The following is a 20,849-nucleotide window of genomic DNA, read 5'->3' on the forward strand; positions in this document are numbered from 1 at the left end:
GACATCTGGTCACCCACTAGGCCTTGCCCAGGCCTTGCAATGAAGAAGACTGCTCTAAAGCTTCATGCCACAGGGCTTAAACGAGTAATGCTGATGTCAAGCAGGTGTAAATGAGATCAAAATCAAATCCATTGTACTTACACTTTGGGCATTTTAACATCTGCAATGGGGATGAAAGGGGCTTGCTAAGTGACGCCTTCTGGACCAGATATAACCGCCGACCTATTTTGGAGGGAGCGGGGAGGAAAGTGCTTCCATTGTGGAAGTTTTTTCTGTAACAGCACAAAACAAAAACTAATTAGGTCAGTTCAGCTAGAAGTGTAATGTAGTTTGCTAGCAGCTCAGGCATTAAAGCAGAAAGATGAGTTTATTGTGCTAAATGGAAACATGCTACTGGAATAACCCCACATAGCAGAGGTACACTGCTGCCAAAACAATATAATCTTGTTTAGTTCCAGAGATGCCCTTGTATCCCTGGATTCTCTGGGTTCCTTCTCCACCTTTTGGGATAAGACAAATTCTGAGAGCTGTGTATCAACAGGCCAATGGCAGCTGCAGTGTCTGCTCATTGATCTGGGCTAAATGAGGGCTCATAATTAATATTATAAATTCTCTGACCAAAAATGATTAGCAGTCAAACCATCAAAAACGACAAGTGGATCGTCCGCCCTGGGGATTTATAATGGGCTATGGAGCCTTTCACCTTTAGGTTACTGATCTGATACTGACTGAAATTTGGTCTCATCTTGCAGCTGTAAAGCAACTTATGTGAACTAGAAGTCCCAGTCTGGTCCCTAGGTTCTCACAGATATCACAACACTTGGCACTGCTTGACATCCTGACCGGCAAGGCAATCCCAGCAGAGAAGCTAAGGATTTGAATGTGTCATGTGAATGGATTTTCTTTACTCATCCTAGACATGGTCTTTCCTGACCAGGGTGGAGACACATTGGCAAGAGAGCCACATGGAGGGAAGCTTTCACTACCAGTGCCTGTGCAGTACGTGTTCTATGATTAACCAGAGGGCAGCATTTAGCAGCCGGACCTATCCAGCATGGAGCTGAGCAAACACATGATTTTTTTGGTTCAGGGACCAAAGCAAAAAAAATCCCAAAAACGTTTCTTTTGTTTCATAATTTTTTTTTTTTTCAGTTTTCTCCAAAATGAAAAAAGAAATGGGGGAGAAAATTGTTTCAGACCCAAAACCACCGAAAACGAAATGAGAAAACCAATCAAGTGATTTGATTTTTTCAGGTTTTCATTTGGTTTAATTTTCAAGGTATTGTTCACCCTTTTAAAAAAATAAATGCCTAAATTTCTAAAAACAAAAATGTTTCAAAACGAGAAGTCTAAATGTTGCATTTCAAGATAGTTCAAACGAAAGAGTTTTGATTTTGGGCCCAAAAAAAAAAAAAAAAGCTATTCACTGAATTTACAAATAGTTTCAATGACCTGAAAAAGACATTTTTTGGCAAAAAGTAAATTTGCCAAAAAAAATTCACCCAGCAGCTTTCCCAAGCAAGGAACTAATTTTAAAAAAAGCACTAAAATAAAAACTATTAATGATGCGTGGGGCTTAAAATCCCTCAAAGTAAATAAAGCAAGGCTGAAAACCAAGGGTGGCATTCCTACCTCAGCTCACCCTGTGGTGTCTAAGTGTCACAGAAATGTCAAAGCACTGTGTTGTTACAGCTGAAATAAAATAAAGTTATTTTTATTAACCAGGATTTTCAAAGGAGCCCAACTCCCTAATCCCGCAAAGACTTACACATGTGCAAAGTCTGCAATCAGGGGAACAACTGATAGTGCATAAAGTTACACACTTGCGTAAAGTTATATTCATACTACGGAGCCTGTAGCTATGCTGGCATATCCCCCTAGTGTAGAGTGTGGCCTTTTTTCACATCCCAACCAACATAGTTATACTAGTATACATTTTAAGTGTAGACCAAGCCTTACTCTTTGCAGGATCGGAGTCTAAGGGATTGTCTACATGGCAAGTTTTTCCAGACTCATTATTCCTGATTAACTCCCTGTTGGGGATACTTTTATTCCATAAAAGTGCCTTATTCTGAATTAATTTAATCCTCTTTAGAAGGAACCTTTGGAAACATATTAAATTGAGGGCTTGTCTACACTTGAATCACTGCAGCTGTGCCAATGTAGCAATTCAAGTGTAAACACTATCTACACTGACAGGAAGGGTTCTCCCATCGGCCCAGGTAACCCATTTCCCTGAGAATTCTTCCATCTACCTAGCACGGTCCACACTGGAGGTTAAGTCGGTTTACCTACATTGCTCAGAGGTGTGGATTTTTCACCTCTCTGGGTGATATAACTGGGTTGAACTACCTTCTTAGTGTAGACAAGTCCTAATTTGGAATAAGGCACTCTTATTCAGAGTAAGAGCATCCACACAGGGAGCTAAATCAGGAATAGTTAACTCACTTTAAATTCACACCCTATCTTATTCCAGATTAATTTTCCTGTATACACTAACCCTATGAGATTAGGTACCCAACTCCAATTGGGAATTGGGTGCCTAACCATTGGGCTCCTTTGAAAATCTCATCATCATCATCTCTCTATCCTCTACTAGTCCCTATGCAACAATGCCAATAACCTATATCAGAGCTGTTTGCTATAGACTGGTTTTTTCACGTTGCACAGATAGTTGTTGAATTCATAGCAGCCATGCCATTCTTAATATGGTCACTCTATTCCAATTCAGCCTAGGTTACAAACATCAACAAAAAAGTTGGTGTCACCCTTAATCCAGAATTTCCTATAGGCTTCAGTTGGTATAATACAAATCTTTAATGCTGCTGGGGTGACTTTTGCTTTATCTCTTGTGGGGAGAGGAGGTCAACAATAGTTTTACACCTCAAAATTGATTTGACATGATACTGTCAAGGTTCGTAGGCCCATAATTTGAAACATTGTACTATTTGCAAAGTTCATGTAATTCTTTATATGTACTGTTTCCAAACAAATCCATCAGTGCTCTTTTTTCCAAAAATCAACCTGTGTGTGCAGCTCAACATACCTGAGGCAATCTTACAATAACCAATGAGTATGCACTGAAGCAAATCGTACATCTTGTGCTCATCACTTCTAACAAGAGCTGGACAAAAAAAAATCACATCAGAAAACATGTTTGGGGATATTTTGCATATAAAATCTGGCAACTTGCAAGCCCTTTTGTATATTTAGGGCCTGATTCAAAGTCTGTTGAAGTCAATAAGAGTCTTTCTATTGACTTCCTACTCTCACCTGCTTCTCTACTATGACCTCTGTGGGTCAGCCTCTTGAGATTCCACCCTGCTCTCTGATTCTCAGCTCTCAGTGATTTTCGACTCTTAGCTATTGTCAGCTCTTAGTGGGGGAACCTCATTGCTGGAGCAGGCAGGAGCGCTGTCCCACAGTTGATGATTTCAGCTCTAGCAAACACTTAACAAAACAAAAGACTCCTAATGGAATCTTAATTAGCTCTATCTTTGAACAGTGGGAGAAGGAGGTTAACCATGCCTGGCTCTTACGCAGAGCCCACACTACCAGGCAGAAATACCTGTCCTCACCACCTATCAACTTTCACAGGTATCTGGCATCTGAGCCCTTTGCTTAGCCGGTTCTAGTCAGAGGAGAGTATCCCTTCCATCAGCATAGGCTAAGCACTGTTCTGCTGCCCTTTGCTCATACAATAAAGAGAACGACATTTCATTACCCCTGCATTTAACATTAAAAAGTGATTTGTAACCCAACATTAGCCAAAGGGATCACTGGGCAAAGCAGTCCCATCATGCTAAGCACCCGGGCAGGATGGGTGTGCCCATGCAAATACACTCTGGCCCTGACACCTGTTCCCCTCCCCCCAGCCAGCTCAGCAGGGGAGAGCTCATTCAGACCTTGCTTACACATGCATTCGGATCAGGTCCTTATTTAAGAATATTATTCCTGGAAAGCAAAAGCATCATGAATCAACGTTTTCCAAGAATATTCACACCTCCTTTTAATTTTCTCCAAATACATTAATCCAACAGACATATCTGTTGGCAGACAACGGAGGAACAGAAAAAGGGACTCTTCCTGGTAAAGTTTAGGGAACAGAAACAATGCCATGTGACAGAGGGCATAATAGTGAATGACAAGCAGCAAATATTTAGAACAGCCACTTGACAAACCACATGGTAAATTTGTTCACACAAAACTATTCATCAAACAATTATGGCTAAGAATCAAATTAAGAGGCAGGTCAACCAGCAGACAGGGCATTGGTGTGCAGCTCAGAGGACCTGGATGCTATTCTTGGCTCTACCAAATGATTGACTGTGTGACCCTGAACAAGTCACTTCACCTCTGTTTCCCCTCTCACCCTTTATTGGCTGTGTCTATTTAGAGTGGAAGTTCTCTGGGGCTGGGGACACCTCTTCCAATGCCTAGCTCAACGAAGCCTCTAGGTGCTACTGTAATACAAAATAATAATTCAGAAAAGCCACAGCCCATTTGTGGATGAGTTACAAAAAAACAACGCTGAATTTTTCAGATAGTTTAATTCCAACTAATTATTCTAGTAGCTCTGCTTCTGAGTACTCTGCAATAGCAAATCGGGGTGTGCAAAGGAATTTAAATGTGAATGCTTTTGAAGGAGCACGTTACACACACACAATGAAAGGTTCGTGCGATTTTCCTCCTCCCCTCCCCACAGATTTCTTGGGATGCCTCTGACAGGGAAGCCTAGCAGTGAAGAGGCAGATGCTCCCCCTGGCAGTGGCACTCTCCATGTCCCTGCAGCCCAGTGCGGGAGGAAGTGGCAAGGTGGCCGGCTGCTGGCTGAGCTCCTCCTTCTCCCCCCTACAGCTGCAGCCTGATGCTTCTCCTTCCCTGCTGCTGGAGTCCAAGATCTGCTGCCTCTTTATAGACCACCCATTGAGGTGAGTCAGGGGGTGGAGGCAGAGGCAATGCTGGGACTCCAGCAGCAGGGGAAAAGCAGCAAGCTGCAGCTGTAGGGATGGGGGGGAGGAGGAGTTCAGCTGTCAACCAGCCGCCCTACTGCTTCCTCCCTCCCCAGGTTGCAGGGATACATGGAGATTGGGGTGGGGGGAGGCGTGCCCCTGCTTGGCACCCCTTGTGCATGCCCCTGAATCCGGCACTCAACACCAACACTGTAATAGGAAAACAACGTGCCCACATGATGGATTTGAAAATAAATTGGTAAGAAAACAGATCTGACTTCTGATTATATAATAAAGAAACCTAAACAACTCTTACAAATGGGGAAATATGAAAAATACTTTGACAGCCTTTGAATGCAGAAGCCACTGTGTGAGTGAAAATGTAATAAACTCTGATATTAAGTGCACATCTTTCTCAAACAATGAAACAAGCCAAGATTGCTTCCTCTGTATAGTGTACACTGCTTGCACAGACACGAGTAAAAGCAATACTGTCTGGGCTTCAAGATCAATCTCTGTTACTCGGATACACATAAAATGATCTAAATCCTCCCCCGCAATTGACGGGCACAAGGACAGCCTGTTCGGTTGATCGTGGCAGAAAAAAGTGGAGGAGGGGAATGGTTAGTTTGAGGTACGTAGAACAAGAGATAGCAGGTTTGTCAGGGCTTCAGCCAAACATCGTTGCTTCTCTTCCTTCGGAATGCTAAAAGCAACACTGTGTAGGTGGTAGTGTGGGAAGATTAATGCTGTAAGAAAATTGAGGCTTTGTCAGAATATTCCTCAGGCCACTGGGCCCTAATGAGTTGAGCAAGACTTGCCTTGCTTAAAGGGATGAGGGGTGGGGGGGAAAAAGAGAATAAACGTGGCTAACAATGTAATCCTGAAACCGAGCCTCGTTAGTGGTAGAATGCAGCTGCATTACTCCCAGTAGTAGGGCAGCAACCAGAATGTGACTTTCATTGGAATGGAGAGAAAAAGAAAAGCCGAGAGGAGAAGAAAGGAGAGTCAGGGAGAGAAGAGAAATACTATACAAAGAATTCAGAAAAGAAGCAGGAGATTTAGAGAATAAATTAAGAAAACCCAGGAAGATAGATATTAGAAAGATACTATTAGCCAACATGTGTATTGCTTAGCTGCCATGAGGAATACGGAATGTTTATCTCTGTTTAATGCTGAATAAAGTGTAACTTAAAAAGATAGAGACCGCAGACCAGACTGTGCCCTCCCTCCCCCCCCCCTTGTGGCCCCTTTCTATGGCAGAAGAAAGGACTTTAAAAGCTTTATGCTACTGATATGTTGAGCAGCATAGCAGCCCATAGGCAGTTGTGTACAGTTCCCTTAAAGTTAGAGCAGCCCTTCAGGCTACTCTAACTTAGACCAAGGGCTTTGCTGACCCTCCAGTGCATCCTAAAATAAGGGAGGCACAAAATGGCGTACAATCACCTTTGCACTCCTATGCTTGGACTACACCTTCTGAGACTGAGATATGTCCTGCACCTGAGTTCTTGCTGCTGTCTGTGCGTGAGTCTGCCTAGTGCTGCCATGGTTGAAATGTTATTGTGTCAAGTATTCTGTCTGGGGAGACAAAAAAATTATTTTCACCTTTGCATAATGTTAGCACGTGAGCGGATGGGAGTCACTGTCTGAGGATTTGTAAGGCAGCCCCAGAGCTTGTATCTTACAATCACCAACAATAGGAATCTCTTGAGTGGCTGCTGCTGCAGCCACGGGTGAACTCCCCCTGGGGGATGCTCACCAGGCTGCTGTTTTTAACAGACCCAAACCTTGGATAGGTTCCACATGTTCTTAGACAGGATGGGTCTGTACAGAGTCCAGTCACTGTCTCAAGCTCTGCGCTTCTAGGCAAATTCTTGGGATGCAGATGCTAACTAGCACCCTTTTCTCAGATAGGGGACTCTGCAGAAAGTTCATAAAATCAAACTGGATTTCATAAGCTCCCATAAACAGATCTCCAAAGTGTCATGCTTGCCTTAAACAAACATGAGACAGTCATCTGTTGACTCAAACATAAGGGCAGATCAGCTGAGGTTTATTCAGTATTATAGCCCATGTTATTCCAGTAAGATGTAGTTAAAGCAGTTCCCAACTCAGCTTCCCATGAGGAATGCATTTTATCTGGACTCGCAGTTTTTAGCTTCTTGAGGTAGAGGCCTTTATTAATTACAAGGATCTGAGTCACTAAAATGTTCAGATGCCTGAAAAACAAACAGGAAGATTACTGTTGTATATATCATCTGCAATATACCAAAGGTCTGTGGACTTCAGCTCCCTGTTTCTGACATTGGTCTGCACCAGATCCTTCCAAAGGAGGTGAAATGCCCAGATAATGCACTTGGCTAGATGAGCGATGTTATATCAATACAAGGGAACCTTTCATTCTGATCCCAAGTGATCATCAGCTTATGTTCTGAAGCATCGGCATCAACAGCCTTCTTTTTATCCAGGACAATGTAACAGTGCAGGTGTTAATTCGATTCATATATGTTTAATCCTATTTTGAGTCTGACTTGTTAGCCCAGTAACATTTAACAGTTCACAGGTGTTCACAGGAAAAGTTTATCACATTAGCACACTTTTCTTAAAAATGTTCTTGGTGCTCTTTAAATAACTGTTACGTTTTGACGCTACCAGAGAGAGGCAGCAGCTATTTAAAAATTAGAGGGTGGGGACAGATGGGAAGTTGTGACGTAGTAGAGGTGGAAAGACCCCACACAACCAGCCTCCTCTATAGCCCAGAGAGATTACAGTACCTTGCCCATCTGTAACTGATCCCACCAAATCCAGCCTCTTAAATTTTACTAATTAGATTACAGGAGCATTAGCAGCCACAACCGGGATCAGAGCCCCATTGTGCAAAGCACTGTACAAACACATAGTAAGAGAGTGTCCCTGTCCCAGAGTGTCCCAGGGAGGTGAAATGAGTTGCTCAACCTCACACAGCAGGTCAGTGGCAGCACTGGGAGTGGAACTCAGGTCTCCCCGTCTTGCTCCCAAATCCACTACATCACACTGTCTCCCAAAATTCACTTCTTCATTCAGAAGTAAGTGATCTAAGATGGTCAACTTCAACTCACTCTATTTTGTCACGACAAAAACTATTTTCATGCCCTATTTCCACCAAGATGTCTTTCTGTGATTGTACAATTGAGAAAAAAAAATCACTGTTTTCCATTTCTAAGGCCAGATCCTCAGCTTGTGTAAATCAGCACAGATTAATGAGTGGATTTGACCCTTGGTTTCTCTCCTTCCCTGTCCCATGACATTTCTGTATGAGTGGATCAGTCACGTACACCAGCATTTAGACACTGCTTTGGAAAAAGGGCAGTTCAGCCCAAGCATTCAAGCAGCAGAATGTTCTGGACAACTTGCACAGGATGACTTTGATGCTATTTTTCTTACTGGTTATAACATGGGGGGAAATTATAGCCTTGAAGGTGTCTTGGCTAAATAATAAAGAGATTGCATTTCTATCAGTGCTGGCTATTATTGTCTAAATAACACTTTCCCCATTACTTTTTAAAGGCAAACAGACACGTATTACAGAGGTAATAAACAGCTTAACCACAAGTCTTTGCCCTGTTAGCTAGTCTCAAGTACATTTTTCATTTAGATGTTGACAATTTATTCTTTCCTTTTCCCCTCCCCCTGGAGTTTAGGGTAAATTGGGATTCTTGTAGGAATGATTGATAGTGCTGAAGAATGGAGGGCTATGTGTGCGTGTGCCTGTGTACGTGCATGCATTTAGGACAGCCTGCAGTGCGATTCCAGATACCATTCTCCAGCCAGAGGGGATCATGCTGCACAATTCATGTGGGCTGGCGATATGTACTGCTTGCCACATGAAATCAGATGAATGATAATCAGATGGGATAGAATTCACACCCCTCTGACGCTCCCAAAAACTTTAAAACAAATTACACAAATCATGGGAGACAAGACACCCACAAAACCAAAAGGCCAAAAGCAACTGCCCGCTAGAAACGAGGACAGAGAAAAGATTAAATTTCTGATACTGAGGCGCAAAGTCAGAGCAAGAGGAAAATAAGAAGAGAGCAGTAAGGGGCATTAAAGGAGAGGGAACAAGAGGCTTTACAGTGTGTGGGGGCTGGATGTTTAAAATTGCAACTCTCCACCCTTCTTTTACTGTCAAGGGTGCAAGCAGGGTCACATTTACTCCTTTTCGGAGCAGAATGGAATGCTCAAGTCTAGGCCAGGTTGTTTTTAATTATCCCCTGAAATGCCAAATGGAAATGCAGAAAGCCACGCCACTTAAAATGGAAGGATTAAGGGCCAGATTTGTAAAGGTATGTAGGTGTCTAAAGATGCACATAAGTGGCATTTTCAAAATCTCCTGGGCACCTAACTCCTACTGATTTCAGTGGTAACCAGGCAATTTTGAAAATCCCGGTAGGTGCCCATCTGCATCTTTAGGTGACTAAATACCTTTTAAAGTCTGGCTCTTAAGGACTCCCCCAAGGTCACAGGAAGTCTTTGGCCACTCTAGGAATGGAACCCAAGTCTCTTAAGTGCCTGTCCAGTGCCTTAACCACAAAACTAACTTCCTACCCAATTTTATTTTTGGAAAAAAATGTTTGCTCTTTGACCTCAGGGAACCCCCAGACGTTCTTGTAGCCAATTTCATACTTGAGTAGCATGAAATGAGAAGTCTGAGAAGTGTAGCCATTAAACAAAGAAAAATATTTGCTTAGAATTTTGCCCTTGGAGAGAGGCTGGAGCCTCTGGAGTGGGAAATTTTAAATTATGCAAGAAGTCCGTGAAATCCAAAGATGGACTCAAAGACCTGAGTGCCAGAACTGTTTCTTAACACGCTCACATCACTCTCTGGTTCCACTGGATGCCACATCTCGCATTAAACCATGATCTTGGCATCACAAAAATCAACAAATTCCTACAAATCTAAAGGGGAAGGTGGAACAAAGGCCAAAAATCTGTAGTTTACAGGAAAAACCAGTGGAGGTGGCAGGCTTATGCTTCTTTCCATACTGAAGCTCTTTGGGCTAATAGCTTTGCTGAGGTCAGAGCTCCTGTTCCGCTTGTGGGTGTTTGAGTTTCTTTTCTGTGGCAAACGAGGTGAAGGAGGATTGCAGAATGTTTTCCCCTAAATTCCCCCTTATGAAAACATTCTTTGCAATAAGCAAGAGCAGTCTGTGCCCGATTTGTGCCTAAAGCATGAAGCACCCATTCCAGAAGCATAGGCTGATGCTGAAATGACTAGCAAACACATTTCCATCCATGCAGCTAAATCGCATCACACTTCATTTTATGGTGATGATGTGAACGATGTCCCTTTTTTCGCATTGGTAATTAGAGGGCAGCAGAGATGGTGGGTGCTGCATTGAAAGGATGTGTCTATTAAAATAACTCATGCTGACAAGGGATCATTATAATGGGGGCGGGGGAGAAGGGGATTAGGATGAATTTGTAATAACAAGATCTTTCTTCCAATGGATTTCAACAAAGCAAATGGATTTCAGGAAGTGTTAACTGTATTAGAGTTTTCAGTATGGGGCAAAACCTACATTCCTTACCCCAGTGCAACTGCCACAGAAGATGCAATAAAGGTGTGTCACACCTGAGTGCTGGTAAGAGACTGGTCTTTTTCTCTTGGCAGGACAGCACCAGGAAAGGGGCCGCATGATCTGGTGGGCAGGACACTAGATTGGGATTCAGGAGGCCTAGCTTCTTCTCCCAGTTATGCCATAGACTCATCTGCATATATGACCTCATACAAGTCATTTCAACTCTCACTGATTTAGATTGCAAGTTCTTTGAAGCAGGAACCATCTCTTTCTATGTGACTATACATCACCTAGCCCAAATAGAATATCCATGCACTACAATAATATAGGTAAAAATAAAAATAATAATAAGGAAAGCTTGCCTACTCGCCCCGCCACAAATTGCTGCTGCTACAGAAGAATCAAGACAAGGGAGGAATGAAAAGCTAAACCGAAAGAATGGCAGTGCAAAACAAAGGCAGTCAGTGCAACCTTAGAACACCACATTGAGGCGGGCTCATGTACTGACTCACAACCTGGGTTGAAACAAACGTTTACCCGTATCTCACTAAAGGGAAACCTATGCTCACTTCTCTCTGGTTCCTGAGCTCCTGCAAAAGAAAATTAACAAACTATTGTACTTAGAAAGATAAGGGAGATTCCCAGGCCTTCCCACACTGCATGTTGTACATTTAATTAGCCACGCTCTATCTTGGCTCAGCAGGAATGTTCTCATTAACGTAAAGTTAATGCTCAACCCACTAACCATCCTGCACCACATACTTTTGTTTTCTACTCTTGTTATAGTTTATCTGTGAATTATTTTGCAGTAGCTTTGTGGTTTCCCCACAAACCCCTGTCTGCAGACAATCAACGTTGCTCAGCGTCAGGTGCTTTGCCACCCCACCGTACCACCACGTTAGATGAATTGTATTTCTTCCTATTGTAGGTCAACCAGGTATCAGAGGGCACCCAAACTAAGGAATTAGCCACAATGTCCCTTTTCAACTCTGATCCTATTTCCAAGGATATTGCTAAAGGCAAATGCTCTGGCTCCCTGTCCAGATTTACTCACAAGTGCAGATCTTTATGCTTATAGTATAGTAGGATTTAATTTTCAAGCAGATGCTGTTTACAAAAAGCTGATGTGGGGTAATGCTTTTGCAATGCTGTTTCTGATTTTCTTATAATTACTTTTTATGATCTACTTTTTATTTAACAGCCTGTTACCCAAGCTCTGTATACATAAATTATAGGGAACAAATTCTAGAGCAACACCCATTCTCCAATAACATGACGTTCTTTTTTCCCCACCTTTTGAAACCTACCTTTTTTCTGCAGAGGCATATAAAGAACCCAAACCCATAGCTGAAAGAATTTTTAGCAAAGAGGTTGCCTTTAGTGACCAAATGCCAAGAGGTATTAATTACCCTTTGATTGGTCAATTGACAGGTCACTCAACAACAACAAAAGTAGTCCAGAAACAAAAAGGCTACAACTTCCATAAACATTAAATTTAAAAAAAAAGTGTGTGTTTTTTTTTGTTTGTTTGTTTGGTCTTCTAACAAAGCCAGGCTTCACAGCTTTCCCTAACAGACTGATTCAAAACACTTCCAGCTTCCTGGCATTACATCAACCTACACACACAAAATCATTGATCAGAGAGAGCAAAATGCTTGTGTAGTTGATCAGCATATCATTTGTATTGATCCAGCTCACCAGAAGCTCAACGAGAAGAAAAGGGAAAGTGTAGCTACCATTAAGACAAGGTGAATTTTTGCCTGTCGTTAGACAGGGAAACGGCCACTCCCATACACCCATCTGCTAGTTGCTTTTCCAGCTGTGCCTCTCTCCTTCCAGTCATCATCTATCAAACATCCTGGTGGTACAAGTTCCACCACTTTGTCCCCACTTACACCCATTCCCCAACCAACTTACACTCAAGACGTAATTTAGGCCACCGCTTATAAAGCTACGGGCTTTGGCATATATTTTTTTGGAACACCAAGTAGACACAATGATAGTGATCAGAAGTCCCCAACTTCTGCAAGCTGTGTGATGGACTCTATGAGATGAGCTTGGAGGTCTCAGTCCATTTCCTACTGGACAGGGGTTCACCTCACACTTGACACACTTGTTAACAATCAGAGTAGATGTGTCAAGAAATGTATTGGTTCTGGAGATCACTCCAAGTCATAATGGGAGCTAACACCTATGTAGTTGTGAGAGGAGCTATTTTATTTTATTTTATTTTGATTTTACTAGAACAGTAACCCACGTTTCCTTATTTCACTTTATAAAATGTGCCTAACATGCCCCAGTGACACAACAAATACAGGTCAAATATCAGTAACAAAACCTGGCTTCTTTCTTGTTTACTGCTTCCTCTGTGGATAAGCATCATGGGTAATGTTGGCTAAAATGTTCCCAGAACTGTGCCCAATATTTGTTTATTTACTGCTTGCTACAAAGCAGCAGGGAGAACTTAGATTTTGAGCCCAGTAAACAGGTTGGCAGATTCCCTGTAAATCTGCCATGTTTTATTGCTTATATAAAATGCAAATAACCAACGGGTATTATGGAAAAGGTCAGGCTTCTGCAGTGAGCACACTATTTCCTGTCTCAACAGGAACCAGTTTCAAATGCAGTTCTGATCACAAAATGAACTCTATGAAAGCAGCACCTTGGTTACCTGCTCTCTGTGTTTCCCCTGAGTCACTCCATTTTCTTCATTTAATGGGGAAGTAAGTTTTTAAGGCCATCAGCTCTGTGAATCTAATACAGCTGCAAAGCTGTATTCTAGCTAGCCTCATGCATCATTAACAAAACCTGCCAGGCAGGTTCTGGTTCCAGGATCTTTACTGTTGGAGATGAACAGTATGAAGCACAGAGTGCACAGCTTGATTTTTAGGCTGCAGGCAGAGCTTGCCATGTCGAAAGTTTGAGAAATCTTGCTTTGACTTGTCAGCTGAGTAGATTTTATGTGGATGTCAATGAGAGAAAGTAAATATGAAGCCTCATTCAAGTTGTCTTTATAAGCAGAATCTGGTTTTAAGAGAAGCAATTCCAAATTAGAAGGATGCTTGGGACTTGTTCTTCAACTCTTGTCTTAGTTCATTTTCATCTGTTACTTCACGTTACACCAAGAGCTATAGGACTCTCTGTGACTAGGTATGGGCAAATATCAAGAAGTACAAAAGTTTTGTTCAGCTAACACCCACTTTGATGGCTTATCCCAACCATAGGGTTGCCAACCATCCGTAAATACATGGACAGTCAGTAAAAAAATGTACAATTTTAACACTGTCAGTAAATCTGTAAATAAATGAAAGTGTCCATAAAATTGGGTAGAAATAAAACATAGTATTTTGACATTGATTGTCATCATTCAGAATCACTTCTTATATTATAAAACTACACTGATCATGACTTTATCAATTTCCCGTTTTCTATTATTGCACACACCCAAAGAACTCGATTGATCAATTAACTGCAGCTAAAACAATTGCGTAATTCCAAATTTCTGTGTACAGAATATCATGAGCAAGTACATACTTTTGTGACATTATTATATTGTTCATGATATTTTTAGTGATGTCAGTAAAAAGTTTACTGTGTCAGTAAAAAAAATCAACTTCAGATCTTACATGTCAGTAAAAACTAAAACGCAAGGTTGGCAACCCTGATCTGACTACACTAAAAAGAATTTGGATACATTTCCTACTGCTTTTCTCGTGAGGTTTCCTAGGCAGTCAAGCTGGGAATAAAACAAGAACAATGGTATTTTCAGCACTTTTGCTTTTGGTCCCATCTGGACTGACACTGTGAAATTTGAATGCAACTCCAAACCATTCCAAAGTTTAAAGAGATTCAGATCCCATAGGCTTGGGTCACTCTCATAGAGATTGGGCCAAGCCACAGAGTTTGGAGTCAGTCTGAACTTCCCCAGAATTTGAGGGAATTCAGATTTCATGTCCCAGTTCAGGCCCTTGTCTGCTTAAACAGTACCCAAATTTTTTCAACCCTCAGAAAAGGTCTGGCTTGAGTTTTGGAAGAAGGTTCAAGTCAGTTTTAATGTCCATCTTTACCTGTGACTCTATATACATGATGCAAGAGAAAAGAATCAATGGGACAACTTCATTTTTTATATTCCCCAATCCCTTATTATGGGCCAAATTCTGAATGAGTCAAGCTGGAATTTACAACTCCCAGCTCTAGTGTAGATATACCTTAAGATGGCATCACTCACACCCAAGAGGCCAGAAGAGAGAGTAGCAAATCCAGTAACTAGCTGGAGCATGTAAGAATGTACATATTAAAGTAATTCCCCAACACACACACTTTTTAACAGTTTAATCATCCAGTCACAAGGGGAATAGGTCCTGGCCTTGAAATCATTCAGCACCAAATACTTCACTCCCTTTACTATCAAACATCCCTTCAACATCAAGAGCTCTTGGAAACAGGAACTCCTGGTGGAGAGTTTGAGGAAAGGTTTCTTCCTTTAAAATGATAAATTTACCTGCTCTATCATTTGTTGAGTATTTACTTTCTGAGCATAAGGGCAAAGTGTAATTAAAAGGCTATGCTTCCTCTGCCATAGGCCATGTTTCTGGCTGGTAAGTCAACCTGCTGGTAGATTTTGCACCTAAATTAGGTAACAAGACACACTTAGAATGAAACTTTCCATCACTAAAGGAGGGCAGGAGCTTGCAACTAAAAGCATCACAGACAAGGCACAAACATCACCCAAGGATACAACAAATATAAACACACAAAAAAGTCACTTGGTAATAGCCACATACCAGAAGGGTCAGGACAAATGCACATGATAAGGCACAGCTACATAAACAGAACTAAAGTGATTCAAGGTTACTTCTGCCTCTGAAGCAGTCTACACAACAATTGCATTATTTTACATCTGCAAAATGTAGTCCACAGGAAGATATAGTTGCTATGCGGTTAAATAACAAGTATGAGTGAATGGCCCATTTTAAAATCAACTGCTCCTTCCTATGTCCTGCAGCAGCTACTGAAAATTAATTCAATGGCAATGCACACATCACAGTGTGATGTCTCATCTTCAGATTATATCATGCTCAGTGACAGATTAAATCCTAGATAAATCAGTGTGAATACCAAAGTGGTTATTTTCATGCAATTTCTAATGCATTATTAGGACTAGCTGTTCCATGTCCATTCTAGTGAAGCTCACAGTGGAGAGTATGCTCAGGAAACAGAAATGGTACAGAACTGGGAAAAGATAGGAAGAAAACAGCAGGCGAGGTAGCTACATTCTCATTATACAGAGAGAAAAAGGGAAGAAATAAAATGGAGCAGATAGATACCACACACAGTGAGAAGAAAAAAAGAGAGAGACCAAAATGGCTATAAAACCAGAAAGAAGCAGAGAAAAAGGGATAATCAAAATCAGAGTGAGAAAAAATATAGGGACAAATGGAAAAGTGAAATGAATCCAGAATATAAAAATAAAAGATTAAATGAAGGGGGGAAAGAGAGAGAAAGAGAGACCAAGCACGTGGAATGGAGGAGCAGGGATGCGTTGATAAAGAAAAAAGAAAGTTTGTGAAAGCCATGAACCTGAGGGAAACTGGAGGGATGAAGAAAGAGACTCACGTAAGAATAAAAGCTAAAACAGGAGAATATGTGAAGCGAAAACACACCCAAGTGTTAGAATGATTTCACTCTTTTATCGAACACTAAAGACAGGAATGATTAGATGCCCTCTGTACTCTGAGTGATCTCGAGTATTGGGACTAGGTTGAGAAGGATTTTTCTTTTTCTTGAGAGGCACCGTAGCCTGGATCTGGAATGTGGAATACAATCTGAGGGCATAGGAGCATTCAACCACCTTCTCCTAGTCCTCTTAGATGATATTCACCAGGTACATCTCATCTCATAACTTGGCAAGCAAAGAACAGCGATAAGGTAACTGTGCCATTCACAGTTCTCTCTCTGCGGCACACTACAAGTTATTCTCCTAAAGACTGAAATACTTTAATTTACCCCAGTTATTGGGCTCAATGCAAGAGTCTCTCTCACATCATCCTATTAGTTTCTTTAGGATGTGCAGCAATCATGATTATTATCATCCTCTCTTCCCCTACTCCCTCCCCTCACCATCACAGAGAAGGTCTGATTCTCCTGCCTTACTTCTGGGATCTGCTGTCAAGAGTACTTGTTCTTAACACTTTCCTTCCACTCTCTTTGCCCTGGCAGCAGGGAGCTTGTGGCATTTCCTGAGGGCTGGAGAGTGGAAGAAAAGTTGTATTCATGTTTAGACTCATTAGACTGTAGTAGCCCCATACATCTAAAAAATCTGTTATTAAAGATCAGTTCTCTAGCTTCTATCACATCATTCTTACAGCTTCCCTGTTCAAGTTTCTCAGATGACAGCAGCCTTGGGATTCCTGGCTGCGGCGAGGTGGTCTTCCTAAAACAACTCTGAAAATTCCAGCTTATCATTTTTTCCATCCTAGTCACCTAATGACAGGTTTACCCAGTGTCCTCCTACACTACAGATACAACTGCAGAGCTATCCCTATACATGACTCCTTGAGCAGACGTTCAGCTCTTTGTAGCGTGCCCTCAGGCATGCTGGGTGAGATTACACTGAGCCAAAATAGACAACAGAGTACTCTGAATATCACTGGCCCGGTGAGTGGTTGGGGCAAATTGATGAAGACAGCACAGTCCTTCAGGGATGTCCTTCTACATGACTGCTGCGACTGCGAGCAGATGACACAGAACATCACTAAAAGCTGCCCCATTTCTCTAGACCTTTGCAGACTAGTCATGTTTAATGCAGCCTGAAAAGGAGGCTGTTACAGGGCTTCATGACTAGAATCTGTGTGAGAAATACAAGAGTAAGCAAATCCAGGAATGCCTATCCCTTCAAGGACACAAATCTTCAGGTCAGATGCCCATCAAGCTTGGGCTAATTCATCTGTTTAGACTGCTGATCTGAATTAGAGACAGGGACTGGAGATGACTAGAGTCTTCGAGAAGTAACAGGCACTGTAGTTCCCCAACTCCATGAATTATTTTCAAATGATTTAGTAGCATCTGTGCCTGTGCCCAGTACAAATCATGATACAGGAGATCCCTTTAGAAATGCCTGATCTAACTTCTTCATATTTTATTATACACTTGTGCTTCTGCAGAATGTCCCTTGGAGATGGCATAACCTTTGCTAGGAAGATGATCTCCATGCCTGATCCACATGCTCCCAGGGCTTTTGGTGGTTTAATCCTAAGTCTGTTTCAGCGGAGCTGTACAGCAGTGGTTCTCAACTAGGGGTACACATACCCCTAGGGATATGCAGAGGTCTTTCAGGGGGTACACCAACTCATCTAGATATTTGCCTAGTTTTAAAACAGGCTACATGAAAAGCACTAGTGAAGTCAGTACAAACTAAAATTTCATACAGACCATGACTTGTTTATATAGCATTATATACTATATCAGTGTTTCTCAACCTGGGAATCGTGATTTATTTTATAATTATATGGTAAAAATGTGAAAGTAAGCAATTTTTCAGTAATAGTGTGTGGTGACACACATTTTTATGCCTGATTTTGTAAGCAAGTAGTTTTTAAGTGAGGTGATACTTGGGGTACACAAGACAAATCAGACTCCTGAAAGAGGTACAGTAGTCTGGAAAGGTTGAGAACCCCTGTGTAAGGAACGCATTTCTATGAGGCAGATTACATTCTGCTGCCCTAAATTCCCCCTGAAATTTCAGTTGGACATGATGTTCTTCCACTTCCTGTCCTAAAGTGATGTGCACTGTCAGAGATATGCTGCATTCTATCCCAGAAGAGGCTGAATTTCAGTTGTGGAAGAAGCAACTCATAATATATATTGCATGTAAAGTACTCAGGGATCCTTCTGGATGGACAGCATCATCGACCCAAAATATGATCCAGGAGTCTGATTTTTCAAAGATATAAATATGCTTATAGGTGCCTTGTGGGGTTTTCAAAAGCACATAAGCAGCTTAGATGTCTATCTCCCATTGATTTCAATCAGTATTTAGGCACCTAGTCTCCTTAGGCACTTTTGAAATCCCACTAGGCGCCCACTTGCCATTTTAGGCACCTAAATACATTTGAAAATCTTGTCCCAGATCCTCAGTGGCATCCATGGGCACAGCTCAGCAGAAGTCAATGCAGCTTTGCTGATTTGCATTAATTGATCATAAAGATGAGCGTGAGTGGGATTTGCTGAGAAAGCACTCAGAAAAAGAAGAGCATCTCCATGTATATTAGAAGAACAGTGTATATTTTAAATATATGTTTACCTAACATTTAAAGTAGACAAAGTAGATGGGTAATGAACACTTGCAGTAGTCTGATAATTGAGTTTGTCTCAAAACAAAACAAAAATGAGCATGTATGTATGATGAATGGTACAACGCAGTGACTAGAAATGCTGTTATGTAATAAAGTGAATATCTGCCAAATGTTAGCAAAATGCCTTGGAAAACAGAGCTAGGAATGCCTGGCAGTGCTAGATATTCATCAAACAAATGCAAGTAATTTTTGTAAAGTGTCATGAAAGACTAATGGAAGTTATAAGGAGAGGTAGAGATAAAAGTTGTCACTCAGCCTTTGGGTTAACATACATGCAATAATATTGCTCCTAGGCATTTATAAAACAGCATCTTCCATCACAAAGTCATCCTCTTTCAAAGCTACAGCCAATGAAATATTTCATTTAAAGGTTAAATATATAAGGTGCCACCAAAGTCTACATTCAGGGGTGAATTTGCATCCACATTCAGATTTCTAACATCTGAAACAAAATGGCAGAAATCTCATGAGAATGACTTTTCCCCTTCCCTTTATTCCTCCTGCTTTCAGCACCTTCCCTCCCCCTGGGCCTCAAGTCAGCACTGCAGTGTTCACCCCCTATATATTATCCACACAGGGGCTTCTGTGATGTGTAGTCCCAAGTGTATGGAAGGAACTGGGGCGGAGGGAGGATGAAGGTGTGGGAAGGGGATTCTTGTGCCAGCTATCACTTTCTGAAAGACTCTTAGATTGGAGGGCCAGGAGACATCAGCAGTTAGTGGGCGTGCCTGGGGCAGGAGATTTTTAATACTATTAGGAGCTGAAAGCCCATGCTGTTGCACAGGTATGGCAGTTGGGCCAAATAATCCACCATCTGTGCACTCTCTCTCATGCAACCAATGGAATTGCTTCATTGCATACAGTTCAGCTGTTGACTAAAGATGGTGCTTTGTTGAGTTACTTTTATATCATAGTGGTCTAGGATTATTGGCATGGTATAGATACGTGCCTTACTGTAGCAGTTCACCACACAGGGTGTAATTTATAAAGTCAAAATGGCAGATAACTTAAAACCTGGCTGGTAAGACTGCAAATCCTGGCAGTGACGGAACCTGGTGATATTCTGAACAAAAAAGAGCGCTCTGCCATACTTGTGGCTGTTCCTGTCACTTCACACTGACTCAACGAACTTAGGTTTCAGAGTGACTCACAGACAGGTGACAATCCTGGAATTATATAGTCTACAGCCATTTATTTGGTGCCCATCGCCATGATAGCTATACGTCTACCTGGGGCAGAGCCAAATTTCTACTTGCAAAATTAGCTCCGACACTAGAAAATGGAGCTGGGCCCAACTGAACACCCACGAGGTCTAAAGATTTGGTTACTTGTGGCCCAGCAGTGATAGTGACTTGCTGAGAATGACATCCCGAATGCCAGGTACTGCAAGCCCAGCCTGGCACCTTGATATATTCTTTCCACTTTTCACATTGTCAGTGGCTGTAAAGATTCTAGAATTGGAAATTTAGCTGGCAAATGTGTGAGAGAGAAAAAGGCTGCACAGCTTTACTGTCTCTGTACTCGTGAGAATGGCTCTGCAATGCTCAGAGTCTAGAGTTCAGATAAGCATTCAGAAGTTCAGATGCTTTTTCAAAGCTTCTTTGAATTAATTGTGTTATTCATTTTCTTTCCTGTGATGGAGAAAAGGAATGAAATACTGTGGGAGTGTGGGGGATCATATAATTTAGTAAAAGCTTTTCCAAGGTTAAAAATGATAAATCTGACTGGTCTTAATTCTTCACCTTCCACTATAAACTCTTTGAGGGAGGGCAGCTGATGTCAGTTAGACCTCTCGGACTCCACATCATGCTGTAACTAAGCTTGAATAGGATTATAATTGCAGCTCCTAGGCTGCAGACTGACGTCAGCCCTTTGGAGGAGGATGCTCATTGCTTAATGAGTTTCACTGGACAGTGTTTAGCTTCCACTCAGAAAAGAAAACTTAAAAATTGCTTTCAGGGAACCGTCAGCATCCATTA

The sequence above is a fragment of the Emydura macquarii genome, unplaced genomic scaffold (genome assembly GCF_026122565.2).
Source record: "Emydura macquarii macquarii isolate MOO-44397 ecotype Brisbane River unplaced genomic scaffold, CSIRO-AGI_Emac_v2 contig_2768, whole genome shotgun sequence".
NCBI classification, from domain to species: Eukaryota; Metazoa; Chordata; order Testudines; family Chelidae; genus Emydura; species Emydura macquarii.